Source organism: Mustela lutreola, chromosome 1 (assembly GCF_030435805.1).
Source record: "Mustela lutreola isolate mMusLut2 chromosome 1, mMusLut2.pri, whole genome shotgun sequence".
Taxonomy (NCBI): Eukaryota; Metazoa; Chordata; class Mammalia; order Carnivora; family Mustelidae; genus Mustela; species Mustela lutreola.
This window is the reverse complement of record NC_081290.1, coordinates 118686427-118711830: the sequence shown is the minus strand read 5'-3', so window position 1 is coordinate 118711830 and position 25404 is coordinate 118686427. Positions and strand designations below refer to the sequence as shown.

The 25404-nt window shown below is 37.1% G+C and overlaps 1 protein-coding gene and 1 pseudogene across 9 annotated transcripts in view; one reads left to right on the top strand and one right to left on the bottom strand.

Moving 5' to 3' along the window:
* The window catches only part of FAM13A (family with sequence similarity 13 member A), a 368957-nt gene that overhangs the window by 183201 nt on the left and 160352 nt on the right, over positions 1-25404 (bottom strand). The window lies entirely within an intron of this gene.
* Positions 10631-11189, top strand: LOC131818684 (large ribosomal subunit protein uL6-like; annotated as a pseudogene).

Sequence of the window (25404 nt, the reverse complement as noted above, 5' to 3'; positions counted from 1 at the left end):
TTAACAAAACCAAAAGACAACTGACAGAATGGGAGAAGATATTTGCAAACGACGTATCAGATAAAGGGCTAGTGTCCAAAATCTATAAAGAACTTAACAAACTCAACACCCAAAGAACAAATAATCCAATCAAGAAATGGGCAGAAGACATGAACAGACATTTCTGCAAAGAAGACATCCAGATGGCCAACAGACACATGAAAAAGTGCTCCATACCACTTGGCATCAGGAAAATACAAATCAAAACCACAATGAGATATCACTTCACACCAGTCAGAATGGCTAAAATTAACAAGTCAGGAAATGACAGATACTGGCAAGGATGCGGAGAAAGGGGAACCCTCCTACACTGTTCGAGGGAATGCAAGCTGGTGCAACCACTCTGGAAAACAGCATGGAGGTTCCTCAAAATGTTGAAAATAGAACTGCCTTATGACCCAGCAATTGCACTACTGGGTATTTACCCTAAAGATACAAACGTAGTGATCTGAAGGGGCACGTGCACCCGAATGTTTATAGCAGCAATGTCCACAATAGCCAGACTATGGAACGAACCTAGATGTCCATCAACAGATGAATGGATCAAGAAGATGTGGTATATATACACAATGGAATACTATGCAGCCATCAAAAGAAATGAAATCTTGCCATTTGTGACGGAATGGATGGAACTAGAGGGTATCATGCTTAGCGAAATAAGTCAAGCAGAGAAAGACAGCTATCATATGATCTCCCTGATATGAGGAAGTGGAGATGAAACATGGGGGGTTAAGAGGGTAGGAGAAGAATAAATGAAACAAGATGGGATTGGGAGGGAGACAAACCATAAGTGAGTCTTAATCTCACAAAATAAACTGAGGGTTGCTGGGGGGAGGGGGGTTGGGAGAAGGGGGGTGGGGTTATGGACATTGGGGAGGGTATGTGCTATGGTGAGTGCTGTGAAGTGTGTAAACCTGGTGATTCACAGACCTGTACCCCTGGGGATAAAAATATAGGTTTATAAAAAATAAAAAATTAATAAAAATTAATAAAAAAAACAATGAAAGCAAAAACAAAAAAAAAGTCCACACAAAAACTAGACAAATAGTCATAGCAGCATTATTTATAGTAGCCAAAAAGTGGAAACAACCCAAATGTCTATCAAATGATGAATGGATAAAGAAAATATGGTATAGGGACACCTGGGTGGCTCAGTTGGTTAAGCGGCTGCCTTCGGCTCAGGTCATGATCCCAGTGTCCTGGGATCGAGTCCCACATCAGGCTCCTTGCTTGGCAGGGAGCCTGCTTCTCCCTCTGCCTCTGCCTGCCACTCTGCCTGTGCTTGCTCTCACTTCTCTCTCTATGACAAATAAATAAATAAAATCTTTAAAAAAATATATGGTATACAATGGAGTATTACTCAGGTATAAAGAGGACTGAAGTATGAATACCTGCTAAACATAGATTCACCTTGAAAACATCGCATTAAGTGAAAAAAGCCAAACATAAAGCAACATGTATTGTGTGATACCACATATATATTAAATGTCTGGAATAAGACAGTGACAGAGTGCCATTAGTGGCTGTAGAGGCTAGAAAGAGGGGAATGATTCCTAATGGGTCCAGTCTATATGGGTTTCTTTTTAGGGTGAGAAAAATGTTCTGGAATTAGGTAATGGTTGCACAACTTGGTGAACATTCTAAAAAACATTTAGAATATAAATACATTTTATATTTTAAACAGGTTTATCTTACGGCATCAGAACAGTATCTAATTTTTTAAAAAATAAGTCATTTATTTTTTGCACTCCCAGAGCAGAGGAAAAGACCTTGGGTTTGTTTGCACTCCTCCCTTAGAACTTCTCTGAAAAGGTTTGAATGGGGAATGATTCGTGTTTATAAGTATTAAAATGTATGTGGACATAAGAATTCACTTAATGAATATTAACTGAACGCTATCATGTGTGGCATTCCAATGCTAGTCATTGGAGAAAATAATGATAAACACATCAGACCTGATTATGGGGTATATTTATATTTAAACATTTCATCTGCTTAAATGAGAGTGAACTGAATTGACTGCTCACTCTAATGACTTTTGTGCAATAACCGATTGCTTAAACTAGCTGTGTCACCTTAGTATTCTGAAAACACCATTTAAAAATACAATAGGTCTTACTATTCAACTACTAATGCCATGAAAAAACCAACAAGCACTCCCTGCTTCTTCAGCGGAGCACGCTACTCCCCAGTTATTCACAGGCTTGCTTCCTCATTTCATCCAGGTCTTTGTTCAATTTCACTGAAGAGAATTCCTTTCCTGGAACACCTTATCTAAATTTTCACTGCTCTCTCCTCCCACTTATGGCTCTCTCTGCCCCTACTTTGTATTTCTTCATAGCCATCAGCAAAACCTGACTTTAATACTTACTGATTCTAAAACTGATAGTTGCCAGAGGGGAGGGAGTGTGTAGCATGGCAAAATAGGGGAAGGGGTGTGGGAGATACAGGCTTCTGGTTATGGAATGAATGGGAATAAAAGGCTCAGCATAAGGAATATAGTCAAGGATACTGTAAGTGTTGTAGGAGGGCACATGGTAGCCACAGTTGTGGTGAGCATTGGACAGTATATAAACTTGTTGAACCACTATGTGGTACACCTGAAATTAATCAACACTGTGGGTCAACCACACTAAGAAAAAAAATTAAAAGAAAATACCGGTTCTAATTCTCTGTCTATCTCACCCTACCCTGTGAGAGGACTGGGTCAGTCTTGCTCATGAATAGATCCACAGGGCTAGAACCATGTTTAGCACCTAGTAGGGGCTCAACTATTGAAATGAATGGATAAACCAAAGGAATGAGTAATATCCCTTTTCTAACCATTCATGATCCCCTGGCCATTCTTCCTGTTTTTAGTTCTCTGCTTAATCAGCTTACATTTCATGATTCTTCATTCCTTTGCTAATACACTTAATTTTCTTCATCCTGTTTCTAACCATTGTATTCATCTGGAAAAAGTACAACATTGGATGAACCCAGCTATATGCCTTCTCTGTGCTGGGAATTAAGCGAATGAAAGTGATTGGGGAAAAAGTATATAATTTGTTGACTGTTTCATGTTAAATTTATTACCATAAATCTTAAGTGAGTCCTCTCTAATGCACAGCAATTCTGCTATACTTCTTTAGTAACTTGACTTTCTATCCTCCCACAGGATCTTTTATGACCTTTCTTTTCTCAAACCCCTTTCCTTCCATTATCACTGCATAGCTCATTGACAAAACAGAGCACTGGAACAGATGCTACTCCCTCCCCCCGCCCCGCCCCATCAAATTTACAAACCTGTCTACAGACATTCCATCCCTCCTGCCTTCCCTCCAGTTACAGTGAAAGAGAAGATGCTGGTCCCATCAGCCATGCCCTCCACGTACCACTGGGGATCTTATCTCCTCTTATTTTCTCAAGGATTTCACTCCCTCAATTAACCCCTCATTCCCTTTCTACTAGATCGCTCCCATTAATCACAAGCATGCTCTGGAATTGTTATCTTTTTGGCTTGTTTTTAAAAACAATACTTCCTTAATCTCATTCCTCCTACTAGTTATGGTCCATTTCTTGGCTTTCCTTTATAGCTAACTCCTTCAAAACAGCTATCATCACTATCCCTACTTCTTTATTTTCAAAGCCCTCAATTCTGTTTTGTTTCTTGTCACCACTCTGCAGAAAGTGATGAAACAATTCCAGCTTGGTCTCCTTCTTCCTCAGGTTCTTAGCAACATCTGATTGAGGCAACTAGTTATTCTTGTTATTCTTGAACTACTCTCTTCCGATAGCTGCCAGGACATCAGTAGTAGGAAAAAAAAAATCCTATCTCACTGACCAATTCCATATAGTCCCCTTCGTTGCTCCTTCTCCTCTCTATAATAAATTTATTTATTGCTTATTGGTTAATTTTTTGCTTCATTAACTAAATAGAAGTTCTATGAAAGCAAATGATGGGTTTCCTTTACTCACTATTGTGACTACAATGCCACAGAAAAGGGCCTAGTATAGTAGGAGCTCAATAAATACATGTTGAAAAAATGAAGTTGGCATGATGCAGGAGTTGATGTAAATCAGTCTTCCTTTCCCAAATGGTACAATGATCTCAATCACTCTCATGGATTTTAAATCAACCAATACGCTAATAACTCCCAAATTCCAATTGTCTTTGATGTTTCTCCTGAGTTCAGGTCACTTTTATTGACCTATCTACTTGACAACTCTACTTGGCTGTCTAATAAGCTTCTACTTAGTAAGTCCAAACCTGAGTTTATACTTTATTAGCAAAAAACCATCTGTCAGTCCTTGAGTCTTCCCCTGACTGGCAGAGGGCACCCAGTTGCTCAACCCAATGTCTTAATCTACCTTAATTCTTCCCTTTCCTGCCCACATCAAATCCACCATCAAATGCAGTCAAAATAAACTGGGATTCATTCGGTTATATGTACATAGTCACCCCAGTCATAGCCATCGTTCACCTAAATTATTTCAATCATTATACCTTCTACAAGGTTTGTATATGTAAATGGAATGATGTCACTCCTCTATCAAGGTCTTACCATTATTCCTGGACTGTAAACACTTTGCCATAGCACAGTCCTGACTCAGCTCTTCCCTACTTCTCTAACTCCCAACTCCCACCATTCACCCTCTGCCTCAATATGCCTCATTAGCCTTCTTTTACTCTGAGCCCCTTCCTACCTTCAAGTATTCAACATTTATGTTTTCTCTTTCTGGAATGACTTTCCAGTCTTTTTTTTTTTTTATTAGCACGGCTGCTGTATTCTTATCCTTAAGCTCCTCTGTCACTTCCTCAGAGAGACCTCCTTTGATAATTCCATCTCAAGTGGCTGTCCCTGACTATGCTCTTCTTTTATTAACCTGCTTTTTAAAAATCACGGTACTTATTCAAATTTGTAATTAACAATTTTATTTATATTTCTTTGTCTATTACTCCCAGTAGACTTTGAGGTTCATGAAGGCAAGGATTTGATCAATGTATCCTTGGCATCTAGTTGGTATTTAGTATGTATTTGTTAAATGAATAAACATAGCAATGTTGACTCCTACATCTCCCATCCCATTAGTATTAATCTCCAGCCATTAAAAAATGTGATGGATTTCTATGGCATTAGGAATCAGATAATAATACATTTTCTTATGACCTGAGTAATATAATGGTGGGTGAGGATAGGTTGAAAAGAAGCTATTATGATAAGGGAGATAGCTGTCAGAGAGCTGTATTTGGTGTGCTGGGGTCCAACCCACAAGTGATTTGGTTAGACTTAGTGACAAGGAGAACCAATGAGAGAACAATATTGATATGACTATAAGTTGAGACAGCAATATTGATATGATCACAAGTCGAGGTAATAGCGTGTGCCTAAGGCCTTCTATAGAACAGAATGTACAGAACACTGCTATTTTGCACACAACCAGAACCCAAATAATGTGACTGGCAGATTACAGACTAGTCTTTACAATTCCATAAAACTCCCCTCTGACTTATTGCTACCTGCAAAATAATCTTAATTTTACTATAAAGAAAAAGATATGTTTTCTTAAAATGCAAAAGCAATAGGATGTTATCTTTACATAAATAAGCAGAACAAATTGAATAGGAAAATAGTCCTTTCTAGACCTTCATTACGTATACTTTGGGGAAGAAATCTGTGATTCTTTGGGTTCGATCAGGGAAACAATTGAAGTGAGACGTAGTCAAACTCTGGATATATTCTGAATTTATTACATTTACTTTGTAAACTGCAACTATAATTTTCACAGATAGAACCTTAATTGTCATTCAAGTATATTACAAATTGCTTTGCAGAAAATGGTAAGTCAACTTAAAACCGGAACCAGCATGGAATTATCACAAAAACTGGTTAAATCAAAGATCATTTTCTACATCATTAAGCTTTAGTGTTTGAACACTAGATCTTAATATTTAGGGTTTCCTGTAGCTCTTCTGTCACCTCTTTGGAAAGACTCTCCTCAAAATCAACTTCCCCAATTACTATAAATCTGCTTTATTTTTGCCACAGTATTTATCGCTTTAAGATTGGTGTAGGTGTCTGTATGTTATTGCGGTGATTTCAGATCTAATCTTAATATCTGTACTTTTCTTTGATAATCTAGTCCACTATGCTTTCTTCATTCATAGTCTTGACTTGGAGAAGCTCTACTTTTTTTTGCTGTGCTGAGCGGTTTGAAAATAGTGATCTACCATCATAAGCAAGCTAGCAAGTGCGAGACTCAGGACCTTTTCAGTTGCTGTTCCCTCTGCCTGGAATGTTCTCTTGTCCCAGAAGTTTCCATAGCTTGCTCCACCACATCATTTGATCTCAGCTCCAATGCCAGCTCAGAAGGACCTTCCTTCCCTTTTCTGTATGAAACAGTGTGCTGAACTTCCCTCTCTTCTTTCATATACCATTAATATCAAGTCCTCAAGGGTTTAATATTCTTGCAGAATCTATCATCAAATGGCATATTAGTTTCCTTAATTGTTTACTGTGTCCCTTGGCCTAAAGTCCAACTCCTTAAGAGCATGGATTTTTTTTCCCCCAGTGCTATTTCTTCAGCTCATAGAATACTGCCTGGCTTCATAGCAGGCATTCAATAAATGCTTGCTGAATGAACAGACTCACGAAACAAAAACAACCTCTTCTGATTCTTCTCTCTTTCAGTTTATCCAACTCATGGATGTCAAATTTTCTAATTTAGAACTCCAGTGCAAGCCACTCCTTTCCTGACAAGTTTTAGTTCCTTCCACCTACTGGAACAAGTTTAAACTCTTATTTCTGCCATCTACAGGCCTTCAGCCCACTCTTCTTGTCTAATCTGCTCCACACATACATTATAACCTGGATCAATTGTTGCTTGTACCAGTTACTTATGTGCTTGTCCCATTCCCCATCCCTGACCTTAATATGTAAAGGGAATTTTAATCTTTTTTGCCTCTAACAGCACCAAAGTGGATGACCAATGTTTTTGCATGTCTGGTATTCACTTTCCCTTCTTTAAGGGAAGACAGAAGAAATTAACCTTCTCCTACTGGTTACAGTGTTTCTTTCTCTCTCTCTTTTTTAAAAAATTTCTTTTCAGCAACAGAATTCATTGTTTATGCATCACACCCAGTGCTCCATGCAATACGTGCCCTCCATATTACCCACCACCTGGCTCCCCCAACCTCCCACCACCCCTGCCCCTTCAAAACCCTCAGATTGTTTTTCAGAGTCCATTGTCTCTCATGGTTCATCTCCCCTTCCAATTTCCCTCAACTCCCTTCTCCTCTCCATCTCCCTATGTCCTCCATGTTATTTGTTATGCTCCACAAATAAGTGAAACCATGTGATAATTGACTCTCTCTGCTTGACTTATTTCACTCAGCATAATCTCTTCCAATCCCGTCCATGTTGCTACAAAAGTTGGGTATTCATCCTTTATGATGGAGGCATAATACTCCATAGTGTATATGGACCATATCTTCCTTATCCATTCGTCTGTTGAAGGGCATCTTGGTTTTTTCCACAGTTTGGTGACTGTGGTCATTGCTGCTATAACATTGGGGTACAGATGGCCCTTCTTTTCACGACATCTGTATCTTTGGGGTAAATACCCTGTAGTGCAATTGCAGGGTCATAGGAAGCTCTATATTTAATTTCTTGAGGAATCTCCACACTGTTCTCCAAAGTGGCTATACCAACTTGCATTCCCACCAACAGTGTGAGAGGGTTCCCCTTTCTCTACATCCTCTCCAACACATGTTGTTTCCTGTCTTGCTAATTTTGGCCATTCTAATGGTTACAGTGTTTCAATCACAGTGTGTCTCTGACCAACCTCACACTGATGTAAATTAGATCTCCAGAACTTACCTTGCAAAACTGAAACTCTGTACCCCTTAACCACACTTCTCATGTGCCCCTCTACCAGCCCCTGTCAACCACTAATTTACTCTCAGCTTCCAGGAGTTCAACATTTTAAGATTTCCACATAAAAGTGAGATCATTTCCACATAAAAGTGGTATCTGTCTTTGTTTTACTGGCTTATTCTGTGTAGCATAAGGTCCTCCAGGTTCATCCATGTTGTCACAAATGGGAGAATTTCCTTCTTGTTTTGACTGAATAATATTCCACTGCAGATATATACATCATATTTCATTTCATAATCTGTCAGTGGACATTTACATTATTTCTATATCTTGGCTATTATGAATAATGCTGCAATAAACATAGGACTGCAGATATCCCTTTGAAACACTGATTTCATTTCCTTGGATATGTACCCAGAAGAGGGATTTCTAGGTCATATGGGATCTCCACCAAAAAAGTACAAGGCTTCCCTTTTCTCCACATCCTCATCTATACTTTTTATCTCGTCTTTTTTATAATAGCTATTCTAACAGATGTGAGTAATATCTTGTTGTGGTTTTGATTTGCATTTCCTTGATGATTAGTGATTTGAGCACCTTTTCATGTACCCATTAGCTATTTGTATATTTCTTTGGGAAAACATCTACTTGGATCCTTTGCCCACTCATTTTATTATTATCTTTTGCTATTGAGTTATAGGATTTTTTTAATATTAACCTCTTATTGACTATATGGTTGGCAAATATTCTCTCTCATTCTGTAGGCTGCCTCTTCCTTTTGTTAATGGTTTCCTTTGCTGTGTAGAATACTACAATGCTTGAGTTTTAGTTTGATGTAGTCTCACTCATTTTTGGTTTTGTTGTCTGTGCTTTTGCAGTCATAGCCCAAAAAAAAAAAAAAAAAAAAAAGTAAATGGAGTTAGAAAAGAAAAAAAAAAGAAAAAAGAAAAATCATCACCATAATCACATTCATAGAAGAAATCTGATTGGCAATAAACATGCAAAAAGAAAAAAAAAAATCATTGCCAAGACCAACATCAAGGAACTTTCCCCCTATGTTTTCTTCAATGAGTTTTATAGTTTGAGATCTCATGTTTAAGCCCTTACTCCATTTTGAATTACTTTTTATGTATGATATAAGATAAAGATCTAATTTCATTCTTATACATGTAGATATCTAGCTTTCCTAGAACCACTTATTGAGAAGACTGTCCTTTATCCATTAGGTATTCTTGGCACCCGTGTGGAAATCAGATGACTAAAGGTGCATGGATTCCTATTTGGACTATTTCATTCTGTGGTCTATATGTTTTTATGACAGTATCATACAGTTTGATTACTATAGCGTGATGCCACCAGCTTTGCTCTTCTCACTCAAGATTGCTTTGGCCATTTGGGGATTTTTATGGTTCTGTATGAAATTTAGGGCTTTTTGTCTCTTTCTGTAAAGAACACCATTAAGATTTTGATAGGGATTGTTGCACTGAATCTGTGGGTCATTCTGGGCAGTGCAGACATTTTAACAATATTAATTCTTCCAATCCATGAACATGGGATGTGTTTGCATTCATTTGTGTTATCCTTAATTTATCTCATCATTGCTTTATAATTTCTAGTGTATCAGCCTCTCACCTCTTTGGTTAAGTTTATTCCCCAGCATTTTATTGTTTTTGTTGCTAATATGAATAGGATGTTTTCCTAATCTCCTTTTCAGATACTTTGTTGTTTGTATATAGAAACATGATTAAGCTTTTTATGTTGATTTTATAACATATAATGTTACTAAATTCATTTATTAATTTTACCAGTTTTGGGGGGGGTTATAGTTTTAGGTTTTTCTATATATAAGACCATATCATCTGCAAAGTGACTATTCCACTTCTTTTCACATTTGATTCTTTCTATCAAGCTATCTATCAATTTTTTAAACTTGTTCTGACTAGGGCTTTTGGTACTATGTTGAATTGAAATGCTAGGAATGGGCATTCTTAGCTTGTACCTGATTTTGGAGGGAAAGCTTTCAGTATTTGCCCATTATGATACTACCTGTGGGCTTGTCAGATATGGCCTTTATTGTGCTGAAAAGTAAGTTCTTTCTATACCAATTTTTAAGGGATTTTATTATAAATGTTTTAAATGTTTATTCTGCTGAAATGATATATATACTGAAATGATTACACTTGTTTTTCTTTTAGTTTTGTTAATGTGGTATATATCACATTGACTGATTTGTGTACACTGAAATATCCTTGTATTTCAGGAATAAATTTCACTTGGTCATGTTGTATGATCCTTTAATGTGCTACTGAATTTGGTTTGCTAGTATTCTACTGAGGACTTTTGCATCTGGGTTTCTCAGTGATATTGGGTTGTAATTTTTTAAAAAGATTTATTTATTTTAGAGAGAGAGAGCATGAGCAGGGGGAGGGGCATAGGGAGAGGGAGAGAATCCTCAAGCAGACTCCCTGCAGGTGTAGAGCCTGACATGGGGCTCCATCTCAAGACTCTGAGATCATGATGTAAGCCAAAATAAAGAGCTGGACATTGAGCTGACTGAGCCACCCAGGAGCCCCTGGGCTATAGTTTTTTTGTGGTGACTCTGTCTGGTTAGTATCAGGGTAATGCTGATGTCATAACATGGGTTTGAAAGCATGCCCTCTTTTGCTTATTAGAATAGTTTATGAAGGATTCGCATTGCTTTTTTTTTTTTTTTTTTTGCTGTATCTTCTGTGAGAATGAAGACCATTCTCAGCAATCAAAGTATCAATGGTTCAGAAATGTTGACATCACTCTGAAGTGTTGTTTTAAGCACTGTTTATGTGAAGGGTCCCAGGGGAACTCTGCAGGGGGATTTTAATCTCATCAATGTAGAACTCCATCTCCTTGAAAAGAAAAAGAAGAGGCTCTGGGTTGACAAATGGTGGGAAAATAGGAACTGACCACTGTCATATAGAACGTGACTGAAATGTTAACACTGGGCTTCCAAGATGAGGTCTGCATATGTTCCCTTCCCCAACAACGTCATTATTCAGGACAATGGTTTGCTTGTTGAAATCCAAAATCTCATGGGCGAAAACTATAGTCACAGGGTTTGGATGAGGCTAGCTATTGCTTATTCAGTATCTCAAGCCCAGAAAGATGAGTTAATTCCCAAAGGAAACAACACTGAACTTGTATCAAATTCAGTTGCTTTAATTTAGAAAGCCACAACAGTTAAAAACAAGGATATCGGAAAATTTTTGGATGGTATCTGCTTCGGAAAAAGGAAAGGTTCAGCAGACTGATAAAATCTAAACTGTCCAGCTACAGAAAGAGGAGGATGTCAGATGATTCCTCTGACTTATCTATGATATTTTAAAGATGCAATAAAAGTTGGATATTAAAAAAAAAAAAAGGAAGAGGACTAGTATTAAATCTTCCTTGAAAGTCATCTGGTATTGAACTTTTTATTGTTGTTTTTGTTTTGTTGAACGTTATTTGATTACTAATCCAATCTCCCATGTTTTCTATTTCTTCTTCTTTTTAAAAAAATTTTTATTTTGTTTTTCAGTGTTCCAAAATTTGTTTATGCACCACACCCAGTGCTCCATGCAATATGTGCTTTCCTTAATACCCACCACTAGGCTCACCTAACCCCCCACCCCTTTCCTCTCCAAAACCCTGTTTGTTTCTCAAGAGTCCAGAGCCTCTCATGGTTTGTCTCCACCTCCAATTTCCTCCAACTCACTTCTCCTCTCCATCTCCCAATGTCCTCCATGTTGTTCCTTATGCTCCACAAGTGAAACCATATGATAATTTATTTCTATTTCTTCGTGATTCAGTTTTGATAAGCTGTATGTTCCTAGAAATTTACTTATTTCTTCTAGGGTATCCAATTTGTTTGCACATAGTTTGGTTATAGTAGTCCCTGATGATCATTTCTATTTTTGAGGTAGCCATTGTAATATCTCCTCTTTGCTTCTGATTTTGAGTCTTCTTTCTTTTCTCTTAGTTCTCTTAAAAAACTCTAAGAGTTTTTTCTTTTACCTTCCACACAAAACCTAGTTTTGTTGATTTTTCTATCATTGTTCTTTATTCGTGCTCTAATCTTCTTTATTTCCTTTATTCTGCTAATTTTGGGTTTACTGTGTCCTTCCTTTCCCAGTTCCTCGATTGTAAAGTTAGGATGTTCAAGAAATTTGTTTTTTAATATAAGCATTGATCACAATAAACATCCCTCCCAAGCATCTTAGATGTCTCTCCTTCCTTTTTTGTAACATTTTATAAATTTTGGTAAGTTGTATTTTTATTTATCTTAAGATGCTTTTTAAATTCTTCACCCTTGATTTTTGACAGTTTGATTATAATATGTTCAACGAGTGTTGAACTGGTCCCATTTGAAGTCCTTTGAACTTCATAAATATGGATGCCCATTTCCCTCCTCAAATTTGGAAAATTTCAGTTTTTTGTTTTTGTTTTTGTTTTTAAACAAACTTTCTACCCCTTTCTCTGTGTCTTCTCCTCTGGGGCTTCTACAATGTACATATTGATTTGCTTGATGTCTCATCAATCCTATAGCCTCTCTTCATTCTTCTTCATTCTTTTTAATCCTGTGACTGGTTAATTTCAATTGACTTATATTTGAGTGTGCCAATTCTTTCTTCTGCTTGACTAAGTCTGCAGTTGAAGCTCCCTACGGCCTCTCCCTGCGCCCACCCCATTTCATTCATTATATTCCTTGCTCAGAATTTGACTGGTCCTTTTTATAGTTTCTCTTTGTTGAAGTTATTTTGTTCATGTATTATTTTCCTGATTTCATTGAGCTGTCTACCTGCATTTTCTTACAGTTTGCTGAGCTTCTTTAATTATTTGTCAGGCACTTCAGAGGTCTCTGTTTCTTTGGGGGTCAGTTTCTGGGAACTGTCTCTGTTCCTTTGCTGCTGTCATGTTTTCTTGATTTTCGATGTCATTTATTACCTTGCATTGGTGTCTGCACTCTGTTGTTGTGTAAGCAATAGCAGAGACTACAGTGTTCCTCAGTACTGAAGGCTATGGTTGTCCCTGATGGCAATGAGGGCTGCTGGGGTCCTTTTGCTCTCCTTATCTCCATAGAGGGAAGTAAAAGCCAGTAGGATCCTTCTTGGTACAAAGCTTTGCTATGGCCCATGGGATAAGCTGATATAGGTAAATTGCTTCCTACACTTGTCCTTGTGGCCGTTCTTGGTTTTTGTGCTCCACTTGGTTGCTGGAGCTTCTTTGCTGCACCCTGATGCTTTCCAGAGATATTTCACTCATTAGTAGTTGTCAAATCATTGTTTTTGCGGGCAAACCATGGCCAGGGCCTCCTATACTGCCATCTTACTTGTGTGCTCAGCTTTGCTTTCTATTCTACGAAATACCTCTTCTATTTCCAAATAATTCTTTAACATTTTCTTTGTTTTTTTAAGACTGGCTTTAGCCAAAGTTGCTTTTTTGTTGTTTTCAACCAAAATACTTTAAATCATACAAGTATTTATTGCGGTATCACTTCATAGTGTGGTCACTCAGTAGAAAACAATGGAATCAAATCTTATAATAATGATGATGATGAAAATCAAAATATAATACTGGCTATCACTTATATAGTACTTACCACATGTGTGCCATTTTTTCTAAGTGCTTATTATATACATTTAGTTGACCCTAACAATAACCTTATGAAATATACACTTTTGCTACCTAAATTTCTTATATATAGAAACTGAGATACAGAAAGCAAAAGTAGATTGTCCAAGTTCACACACCAAGTAAGTGGCAGAGCTGCAATCTGAAACTAAGGAGTCTGTCTGTAGAGGCCTGCTATTAACTGTATAAAATAATGGTTCTCTAGAAGAATCCTTCCTATCTAATTAGATAAGGAAAGGTTGCATGTTAGGTAACCCCAAAATGAAACTAAAATAGGAATATTTGAAAATGATGCATATAAATAATATATATATGTTTTACTTTATAAGTCATCAATGTTCATTTATTTTCCAGTCTTTTAATGTGAGCATTTTTTAGACATGTCTAAGAGCTTGGAATTCTACACCTTCTTCCTTGTATAAGCCATAATCATAATATATCCCCTATGTGGAGTAACAATATAAAGCTTTTAAATCTTTATCAAGTCTCTCCAATGTACTCAACTTATCTTCTACAACAGAAATAATTCTTTGTGTCCATCCCTTTGTGTCCTCCATGTCCTCTCTTTATGTACCAGGAAGACTACATTTCTAGCCTCCTTTATAGTTAGGTTGGGAGCAATAAGACTAAATCTGCTCAATGGAATGTAAGAAGTATGTTAAGCCACTTCCAGGTGTAGTCATAAAATTATTCCATATTATTCTCAACTCCTTTTTTGGCTGAAGCAACTTTGAAGGACGGTTTGGACAAAATGGAGGAGAGTTGCTCAACTCACTGCGCTGTGGAGTGAGAAATAACTTGGATTGTATTAAACCCCTAAGATACCAAAATCTATTACAAAAGCTTGTATTAACTACTCTGACACCGTTTTCCTACAAATAACTATAATGTTGCATTAACATTGCATTTGTTTAATTGAATTATGAAGGACCACAAATAATAAACTTGAACGAATAGTTTTAGGAAAGGACAAACAACTCTTGGATAGCATAAAGTAAAACTGGTGATGGACAGATATGTAAGAGGGTAGCTTATTAGTCACAAGCCTTCAGAGTTGCCATACTGACATATGCCATACTGCCATACTGACAGGAAAAAAAAAAATTAAAAAAAAAAAAAAAGCAAATTCAGAGAACTGATTAATCTGGCAAATTAGTTAGATGGAGTTCTGTTAAGCAAACTTTTATTGTATACTCTAGAAATGTCTAGAAATGTGAAACAGTACTAATTCCCAAAAGAGTTACATGACTTTCCTAGGATAAATCTGAGTTACCTTTTACTTAGGTGTACATAATGTAATTCAATAGACTTTTGAGTAAATATAAGTAACTAGAATAACTGCTTTGCAAGACAGAAGAATGCAAGAGTTACTCTACAACTTTTAAAGAAAAGCAGAAGGATAAGTAAATAGGAGATATTGTTCTGACCCTATCATACAATAAAGAGAAAAAAGCAACTCACCTAAGGCAAAATGTGAGACTTGTTCTAAGGAGAAAGAAAGCGCCCTAAAACGATAGAGGAGATGGGGATTAACTGCACCTGGAGGATGAGGATTCTCACTGAAGGAGAATTTGTGATGTCGTAGGTTGGACTCCCACCCACTCAACACAGATTAGATCTTGCAACAAGGATTGAGGGCAAGTAGTTTATTTGAGTGGCTCAGCGGTGAAATGGGTTATAACAGAGGGAAGTTACCATTATGAAGCTAATTGAGTTTTTACAGTAGTTTTGAGGCTCAGACTTTAGGGCCACAAAAGAATTATTTCAACCAAGCAGTAAACAAGCTGGGAATTTATACATCCATGCTCCTCAGTCATTGGTTAAGGGCTGCCCCTGGAGGGATATTCCTTTCTAGGCACTTCTGGCTCACAGAAATAGAAAGTCTATCCCTAGGAGACCAACTGAAGAAAACAGCAGGAATTTAGTACTAAAGCAAATTCAAGTAATTTTTTGAAAATCTACAAATATTCACACGCCATTTACGAGGGTCCTTACCTGTCAAATACATAGAATGTAATGATTCAAAATAGGCAACTTCTGGGGTGCCTGGGTGGCTCAGTCAGTTAAGCATCTGACTCTTGCTTTCAGCTCAGGTCATGATCTCAGAGTCATTGAGATCCAGCCCTGTGTCATGCCCAGCATAGAGCCTGCTTAAGATTATCCCTCTCCCTCTCCTTCTGCCCCTTCTCATTCTTTCTCTCCATCTCACCCTGTCTTAAGTAAATAAATATATAAATAATAAATAAAGTAGGCAACTTCTGAGGTGTCAGTTCCAAAATATTGCCATCTTACTGTAAGTAGTTTAAAGGTTGTGGGGCATAATGATGTTTTCATAAGCAAAGCAATTTAGTCTGGCTTCTGTTAAGTATTCATAATAAGAAAGAAGGAAATTAACACCTGGCAGATATATCTAATCTATTCTAATGATTCCTGAGCATACATGACTTTCTAGTGTTTATTTGTAAACACTCTACAAAACAAAATATCTGGGGAAAAGAATTAACAGCTATCTGAATTGTAAATATGTGACTCTGATCTAAACACTGGAGTCACAGAAGTATCCCAAGTTAAGCAGTAACTTCTAATACTACTTTTATTACTCAATGCTTTACATTCATCGATAATCTAATCAGTCACCACTACTAGAAAGTGCCTATTTGAGACAAGAAAGCATTCTATTATGCAATTTTATGTTTGTTTCTTAAACATCATTCACTATTTTTAGCTTCAAACTCAGAATCAATCTAAAATGTACAGCTCACTGTCCAAAGAAAGGTTTGATCTGAAGACATGAGCAAATAAATTTTAATTTATTGCTACCTCTGAGTTCCTAGGTGGTCAAAATGATAATAGTGGAAGCTACAAGTCAGTCACTTTCACTATGTAAGTTCATCCCACACAGAAAGATAACACAGCCAAATCACAAAGCATCAAACAGCATAAAAACCGAAACATTTTTTATTTCCTATTTTGACTCTACTGCTCCAAGTCTGGAGTATTCTTGAGGGGCTATAGAAGAGTTTAGGAGCAGTGAATGCATAAAGGACTAGAATCAGAACAGAAATCTTCCCTGACACTATATTACTATAATACATATTGAATAAATGTATAAATGTGCATGGCACAGATATTCCAACTTAAACCAAAACCAAGGTTTTGGTTATTCCTATACTTGGCCAGTAATTAGTACTTTGAATTTAAAAACCCAGCTCTGTCACTTACTGCTCTTGACCCTGAGTAATTTGCTCTTTAGACTTGCTCAAGTTCAAAGTAGAATTAAACTCATCTACTTCACAGGGCTACTGTAAGAAGTAAATGAGATAATATGTACAGAAAAAGTCAGCGTAATCCCTGTCATAAAGCCTCCTCCCTTTTGCCCCTGTGCTCCTGCACTGATTTTGTGTGTTTGTTATAGACTTTAAGTTCCTTTTGGGGAAGGGACAGGTCTTATTTATTTTCTCAAGAGGCCTACCCCTTAGTCCAGAGCTTTGCACAGAGTAGGTATCAAATATAAAAAAAAAGTGAATGAACATTTGTTGAAGTTAATTTGTTTAGACTGTAGCCCTAATTGAAAAACAAAGACACATACAGTGTTCTTGAGCATGAAAAAGATAAGGGAAATAATTTAGGATGTGATCTATCAGTTTATATTACTTTTACTCTACAGGAATAAGACTGAACTTTGTAATCAAACTTGCCATACCTCATACCTCAAACTAATCACTACGAAAGGTTATTCTAATATTTTGCTTTTGCTCAGAACATTTTTAAAAACTATTTTAAGTTTGCTTATGAGTCACACAGGAAAATCAGCATAATTATTTTATAGGCAGTTTCAATTTTAAACAACAAAGTTAATATTTAATCACTATTCCCCAACTTAGTGATTTGCTGTGGCTCAAAATGACTACTGATTATTTCCCATTATCAAATGTAGCATTAAAGGACAAGGATCTCCCAGTCCAATGATGACAATGTCCAATAGGACACACAATGACATGTTCTGAAGTTAATTTCAAAGAAATTCCTCAAGCTAGAAGGAGCAGTAGTGACATTGTCCAATAGACTGCCTTGCAAGATGTTTATTTAGAATACAGTGATACTCATTTAAGTACCTCCAGATCAACTGAGCAACATATTAAACACATAATTCTGTGTATTATATATAGGGCTCATTAGCCTTATTAAATATATATAAATGTAATTTGTACACAAAGTATATTTATACACAAAGTATATAAACAATATATGTATATACTAGGCAGACCAGGCTCACTTCCTTCCCAACTACCTCAGGATCTGCCATCCCCCGGATAAATTCAGGGCCAATGGGAACAAACCATCATATCTTATCCTTCTCCTTTATCCATCTCCTTCAAACAACCTTCTCTTCTCCACTTCAGTCACTTACGCTTGTGAACGCAACCTATATCTCTTCATCCCTCCAGAATGCTCCACCTCCAAAATTACTAATGTAGAGAACTACTCTGTTCACAGCCCACCACTCTTCTAGCCTGCTTGCTCCCATCTCAAATATTCTCTAGCCTAACTGGGGTCTCTAGTACCTCCTCCTGTGTTGTTCTTTCATATCTTAACTCACTAGTCAGCTCTTCTCACCAACTTCACTACCATTACCCTGGCCCAAGCCACCATTGTTTCTTAACCAGGCTATTGTGATAAACTCCCAATGGGTCTCTCTGTTCTGTCTATCCCTCTCAACAGTCTATTCTCTGCCTACTAGCTACAGTAATCCTTTTAATATGTAAGTCACGTCATGGCACTCTTTTGCACAAGACTGTCTAATAAAATGCTGTCAGAATAAAAGTCAAAGTGTTTACGATGACCTTTGAGAGCATCCATGATCTGTGTCTTGTTGCCTCTTTGACCTCATTTCCTTTGACCTTTTCCCTTGCTCCATGTAATTCAACCATACTGGCCTTCTCAACTGCTGGAACAGACAAAACAGGTATCCTCCCACCTCAAGGCTTTGTACTCCTCTTCTCCCCCTGTATGCAATGTTCTCTCAAGTGTCTTCATGGCTTGCTGCTTCTTCCTTCAAGTCTCTGTTCAAATGTCCCCATGCAAATGAAGCATTTGACCATCTTATTTAAATGAACAAATGTCATTCCCCTACCTTACCAATATTCTCCCTTTCCCTGCTTTTTCTGCACAGAACCTATCACCACCTGACATACTAGTTTCTTAATTATTTACGGACTATGGTTTATTGTATCTTCATTAGAATATAAGCTACTTCATAAAGGCAGAGACTTCTGTCTGTTGCTTACTGATGTACTCCTTGTGCTTAGAACAATGCTTTGCACATAGCAGGCACTCAATAATTATTTAGATTTAATAAATTCAGCTTAGATTACATGGTGCATTATTTGAAACATATTTAAGCCACCAAATTTTGTGTATGTAAAAATCTGGACGAAGGTAATTCTTGAATGAACAGAAAGGAAAGTCTTCACTGCATCTGCGATTTAAATCCTCTTATGAAGAGAGACTCTAGAATTATTTTGAAGCTAGAGAAATTAAGCTATAGTTGTTAAAGGTCTACTTGAAATAACCTAGTTATTTAGAAATACAGATCTGACCTTCCAATTTGGCAAAATAAAGGTGCTTCGACTATGCTTCTTTCTTGAAACCTACAAAACCCAAAAATAATGAAAAAGAGAAAAGAAAGCTGCTCCTTAAGCAAGAAATGGCCATAACTATAAAGAACCAACTATGAAGACTACTTGCCAAATTCAGCAAAATGTGGATTAAAATGCTCAGGGCAAACGTACATTCTGAGACCTCCAGCAGACTATAGATTTCTCCAAATGTCACAATCCAAACACATCTATCCAAAATTCCTTTGATTAAAGTAACAAGATCTAGTGGATATGCCCAAATCATTGCAGACTCTGGAAAAGCCTTTAAAGGGACTTTAACTCACTTTCAGAGAATGAGAACGTGGATTTGAAGGAGTTCTATAGATAAACATTTTTTCCTTATTTTTACCTTGGCCCCCAGTACAGGCCTATCTGGAAATGAGGCTGATGAATGCATTGTACAAGACATGATCAATTTTGCAGCACTGACCAGAGTCAACAGAGCAGAAAAGACATTGGGCTACTCCCCTGAGAGCTTATTACAAAAAGGCTTCACTGGAGAGCCACACCAACTTCCTGCTTTGCGTGCATGCGTGCGCGCGCGCGCACACACACACACACACACACAGTAAAAATCTAAAGTATAGCTTAAATTAAATCCATCTTGTTCTTAAAACCTTTCATCATTCTTCTATTCTTGTAATTGTTAACCCCATAGTTAAGCTGCATACTGGTTCACTCTGGTATGTAGCTCCTGTGCTACTTCCTATGGTCTGGCCAGAAATGTCTGATCACCAGTACACAAAGAACACATGATAGAAAGCATATTCTTCTCCTCTAAGATTTTCTGTTTCCTCCAGCAACTTGTTGAAATCCCATTTTTCACAGAGCCACTTAAATACTTTACTGTTTCATAAAACTTCCACTTCAAAAAAAAGTAACTCATTTTCAAAAAACATATCTGAATAGACGCTTAAATACTAAAATCATACTTTTCCATCCATTGAAAGAACAATCATGTTCAATTCTTGCCTTTCCAAGGACAAGAGGATACTTAATATAGTCATAATAATAAAAAAACTATAATAGTGAATTAATTGCAAGAAATGTCTAGAAGCAGTAACTCTTCTGTCATGAGTAACATATCTGTCATCCTCATTTTTCTGCTTTGGACTCTGTTTTCCTTCCATCATCAAGCCTGATTCCCTTTCAGGTAAAGAGAAGTAAGATAATATCATAAAGGTGATGTGAACCTAATGATTTTTTTACAAACTAAAGTTTATTGAAAACTTGCCATTTTTATTTCATTTAATCGTAACAAAAAATAGCCAAATTAGTTAGTGATAGTTTTCCTACTTTATGAATGAGGAAACCAAGGTTGAAGGAGAGACTGAATAATTTGCCCAGAGGCACACAAACTGGAAGTTCTAACCTATTTTGTCTTATTCTAGATTAGAATAAGCTTTGTTGCCCTAAGCTTATTGATAAAATATATCTACTGAAGTATTCTTGACCAATCATTTCAAAGTAAGCCAAGGTCTTCATCAATTACTCTCATCCTATGTTCTCACTCTCCCCCCCGCCCAATTTAATACTTCATATTCCTATTCTATTGAACTGGCTTTGAAAATATTTTCACAAGCATTAATGGTTTGAACCCCACAATAAATCTATAGGATATTTGCCATTTTACATAACACAAAACAGAAACAGGTAATATAAATTACCCAATAATATTGCTGAGTAGCCAGGTTACAAATATAGACTGTCTTATTCTATTTTCTGTGCTCTTTCCAGAACTGTTAAATTCTTTAAAAGTATCTAGTGTCTTTTCTTAAAATAAGGCAGTCATGAAGTACTCAGTGAACTATGATGTCTTTAATTTTATTCAATTATTTTGAAAATATTCATTGCTACTGATTTTATACCATGTACAAATTGTGACCAGGGACGTTATTTTCAGTAAAAATGAATAGAGTCCATCTACTGAATTCAAGCAATTTTCAATGCCAGGCACTGAGCTCTACAGCTTGACAAACAGGAGGCCTGAAATGACATTGCTTCCACGATCATATCAAAGATAGCTTAGTACATCAAGTGTATGGGAAGGAGTGGTGGGAAGGAAGTGTGAAAACGTAGGCTGGGTTCAAATTATGAAACCTCTTGTTTGTCTTGCTAAGACTTGGATTTTATAATCTAGGAATAGATGAAGAAAACCTGCTGAAGAATTCTGACATGGGAAGTGACATGTTCATAACTGCATACTACAGAAGAATTACAAGGATTAATCAATCCACAAATCTGACTGCTTATTAATATTACCAAGGAAGCCTTTTAAAATGCAGGTTTGGGGGCCCTACGATGAGTTTCTGACTCTCGGTTTGAGTCACCAGGTGACTGTGATAATGAGCCAAGAGCACAAATCTCTTGCCTGGATAAGAGGCTTTGGGGAAGTAGTAGTGGGGGGGGGGAAGATTGAAGAGATACTTAGTCCACAGAATTAACAGGTTTTAGTGGCTGTTGGACACCAACCTGGAGCAATTGTGTAGATGGATGGGCCATTCATTAAGACAAGTGGAGCATTAGATCTTCAAGGACAAGAAAGATGATGAGACTTTCTCATCACAGGCCATGAGATAAGCAGGTGCTAGAGATCACTATGCAGTCAGACATGTATGTATGGTTTGCCAGGCAGAGCTCTGCACTGAAGACCTAAGAATGACCCTAGGAAATAATAATATTTAATTCTGACTGAGAATGAAGAGTCCTCAAAGGAGACCGAAGAAAGGTCAGAGAATAGGAAGATGACAAGAATCATTCAATATTCATTCACATAGTTAATAGAGAAAGTTTTGTTTGGGGACATGGGAAGGCCTAAATTTCAAGTAAAGGCATCCTAATTACGTACTGCCAGCAAGAGTAGGAGACAGAACAATGACAGAAAAAGGTTTATTTACTTAAGGCAGAAACAGGTTATGATCAAGCTTGTTTTTTAGGCACAGAACTCTTATCATACTGTAAAAATGAATAGAGTCCATCTCTATTGGATGGGGCTGCCTCTAGAAGGGGCAGAACCGTGGGGAAATGTGTGACTGTGATAAGGTCCTAATCTAAAGCAGAGGTAATGGATAGGCAAAAGACACCCAATCCAAGAGACGGAAGACAGAATCTGAGTCCCTGTGGGAATGGTAGAGGGAGGAGGAGTCAAGGCTAAACTAAGGATTCTAATCTGGCAGGCTGGGGACTGGCAAATTAGGGTTATAGAAGACAGAACACAAGTTTTGGGGATGATGTTTTCAGTGTGAGAAATTTGAGGCACCAGTGTGGCATTTTACAGGTAGTGGGAAATACAGTTCTACTGTTCGTCTGACAAGCCAGGGCTCAAGTTATGATTTCAAAGTCATCAGCAGTATGTACGGTAACTAAAGTAAAAGATGGTCACCCAGGCAAATATGTATTTAGTGAGAATAAATGCGCAACAGTGGTGATTGTCAGAAGAGTCAGAATGTAGTACTCAGTACCAGAGATAATGCTGCATATACTGCCTGACCTATTCCAAGAGCAGAGAGACCTACATTCTTTATTCTGCATACTACTGGTATACTCCACGAATATATTTTTGGTATTTGGGGGCAATTACATTATGCTGACATCTCTTAATGTGCTAGAAAGTAACTAAAATCTGTGGATGAAAAAAAGAAGAGAAATGGGTGGATGGTTTTCAATTTAACTATTATCTCCTCTAGGCTATCTTTGCGCAAATCATTTTATAAACCTAAGTATAGCACTTTCCAATTATACTGGCTGTATCAGATATAATGCTCTTGGTGCAAGAAACAGAACACTCCACTAAAACTAGTTTATACTCTGAGGATCTTTATTTCCCTCATGTAACTCAAAGTCCTGAGGTTTGTGTGTTCCAGGTTGGTTCAGCACATCAGCAATGATGAGGAACCCACCCTTTCTCCTCCATTAACTGCCAACTTCCGTGTGTCAGTGATACATTCATCAAGGGCAGAGATGGTGGCAGCAGCTCTAAGCATTGTACTGTCAGGTGATAACATCTGAAAGCAGGATGGAAGAGATGGGCATCTTTCTCAAAGGCCTGCTACCTTTCCTACTTTGTAATTAAAAATTAAAAAATAATCTACATTAAGTTAAATGGATAAATCTTAAGCGTAAAGTTGCATGAGTTTTGATAAATGCATACACCCATATAACCCATATCCCTACTGAGATAAAGAACATTTTCATTACGCCCAGAGAGTTCCCTTAGGCATTTTCCAAGTCAGTCACAACCATCAGAGTCAACTATACCCAGAGGCAAACCACAGTTCTGGTTTTAACTTAAATCATTCTTTTTAATCAGGGATGAGAATCTTTCCCAGAGGCCCTCTGCTCGCTGCATACTTTGCCTTACATCTCCTTGTAGAACTGTCTCGATCTTCCTTTTAAGTCAATTACTACCTAAGAAGGATGACTGTCTAGACCCTTGTGACTCATCTATCCCTGGCAGCTGTGAGAGTGACCCCTCTGACCTCAGCACTTTGCTGCAAGCCCAAATAAAATGCTTTGTTTGTTTGAAGCAAGAAATAAGAGAGAAATGGCTGTGTACACACACACACACACACACATACACACATACACGTTTCATCTTATTGATCTACATATCCAGCCATCCAAAATCCGATCTATTTTTCTGACTTTATTTCACTTGCAAATGTGCCAAGTATAGACTCATTTAAGTCAATGATTAAAATACTGAAAATAACACAAAAAAATGTAGAGACCTGCCCCAAAGTTAACACCAGTCCACACTTAAAGTACCTCGTCCTGGTCCAAAGGCAACTAAACTTACATTATCTGAGCTCCAAATCTCCATATAGTCCACTAGGATATTGTGAGGAGCTTATGCAATCCTTTATGACTCTGTTGCCCATACTGGGGTGTACAGAGGTGTGTCAGTGGATAAATTTAGTACTTCTTCCCCTTAAAAGCCCTTTTCTATACTGAGATAAAGTAGTTAGATATATAGCAGTTTCCATGAGCCTAAGCTTATTCTCAGCTCATTTTATATGTCTGTCATTCATGTATATTCATCCCTTGTTTTGTGCCAGTTTTTTCTTTTTGTACACATTCCTTCAAAAGCTGAGCTCATAAGCATGATCAGAACATGTTTTCCAGTTTTTTTCAGTTTCCTTCCATTTTTCCAATCTCTCAGTATGTTAATGATTTCATTTTAAGCCTCCCATTTCCTTTTTAACCCAGCTTCCTTTCAGTTTGTATCTAATATTTCTATGATTTTAGGAATTTAAAAAATCTGCTTTCTAAACACTATCCAACTTTATAAACCTAACTGTGATCAGCATGTTATTTTTATAGACCCTAAAATGGCACTGGCATATTCCATTAAAATAATTTTTGTAACCTCCATTTCATCCTTACTGGCTGAAACTGGGGTCCAGAACATCATACTCCCTTGTAACATAATCTACCCTCTGAGATGAGACTATCATGAAGATCAGTAAAGAATGGACCAACTATTTTGCTTTAGCAGAATGATTCTTCCACAGTATAAAAATGTAGTTTCCAACCACGACCTTTATCTGCCTCTAGGCCAGATCTGAAACCTGCATTAGGAGAGTAGCAGTCTTATTTTTCACCTAGCTAAAATAATCTGTATTTGACTCTTTGTATGTCTTATCTATGTATGTCTTATCTATCTACTCTCATGCTAAGTTCTCCACCAGACTTAAACCTAGTAGCTCAATGATTTCCAAGCAGGAACTCCTTCCAGGTATTTCAACAGGTATCATTTTATTTGCACAGCATAGAACCTTCTCTTGGCACATTCCAGTTAATACCTGCATCTCAGCAAGTTTTTCTTGCCTAGGTCTTATTTTTCTATTTTCATTTATATTTTAGGCTTATCTTATTATCTTATCAGCTCTAGTTGAAAAGTACAAGTGTTAAAAAAAATGTATCAGAAATACAGCTGAAACAAAGCTAATTACTTTTTAATATTTTAAAAAGATACCTTTGGAAAGTAGTACTACAGGAACTAGAGGAACAAATTAAAGATATTTTTTTCTATTTAAAAAAATTTAATTTTTTGGTAGCAAAACTGGTGTATTCTTTCCCCATATTCTCTCATGTGAATCACTGACACATTATCTCAGCTATTGTGTTGCCTCCAACTTAGATTATACTTGATTCTCATTTTGTCATTTTAAATGTGCATTTTTCTTCCCTTCCCTCAAATTTTA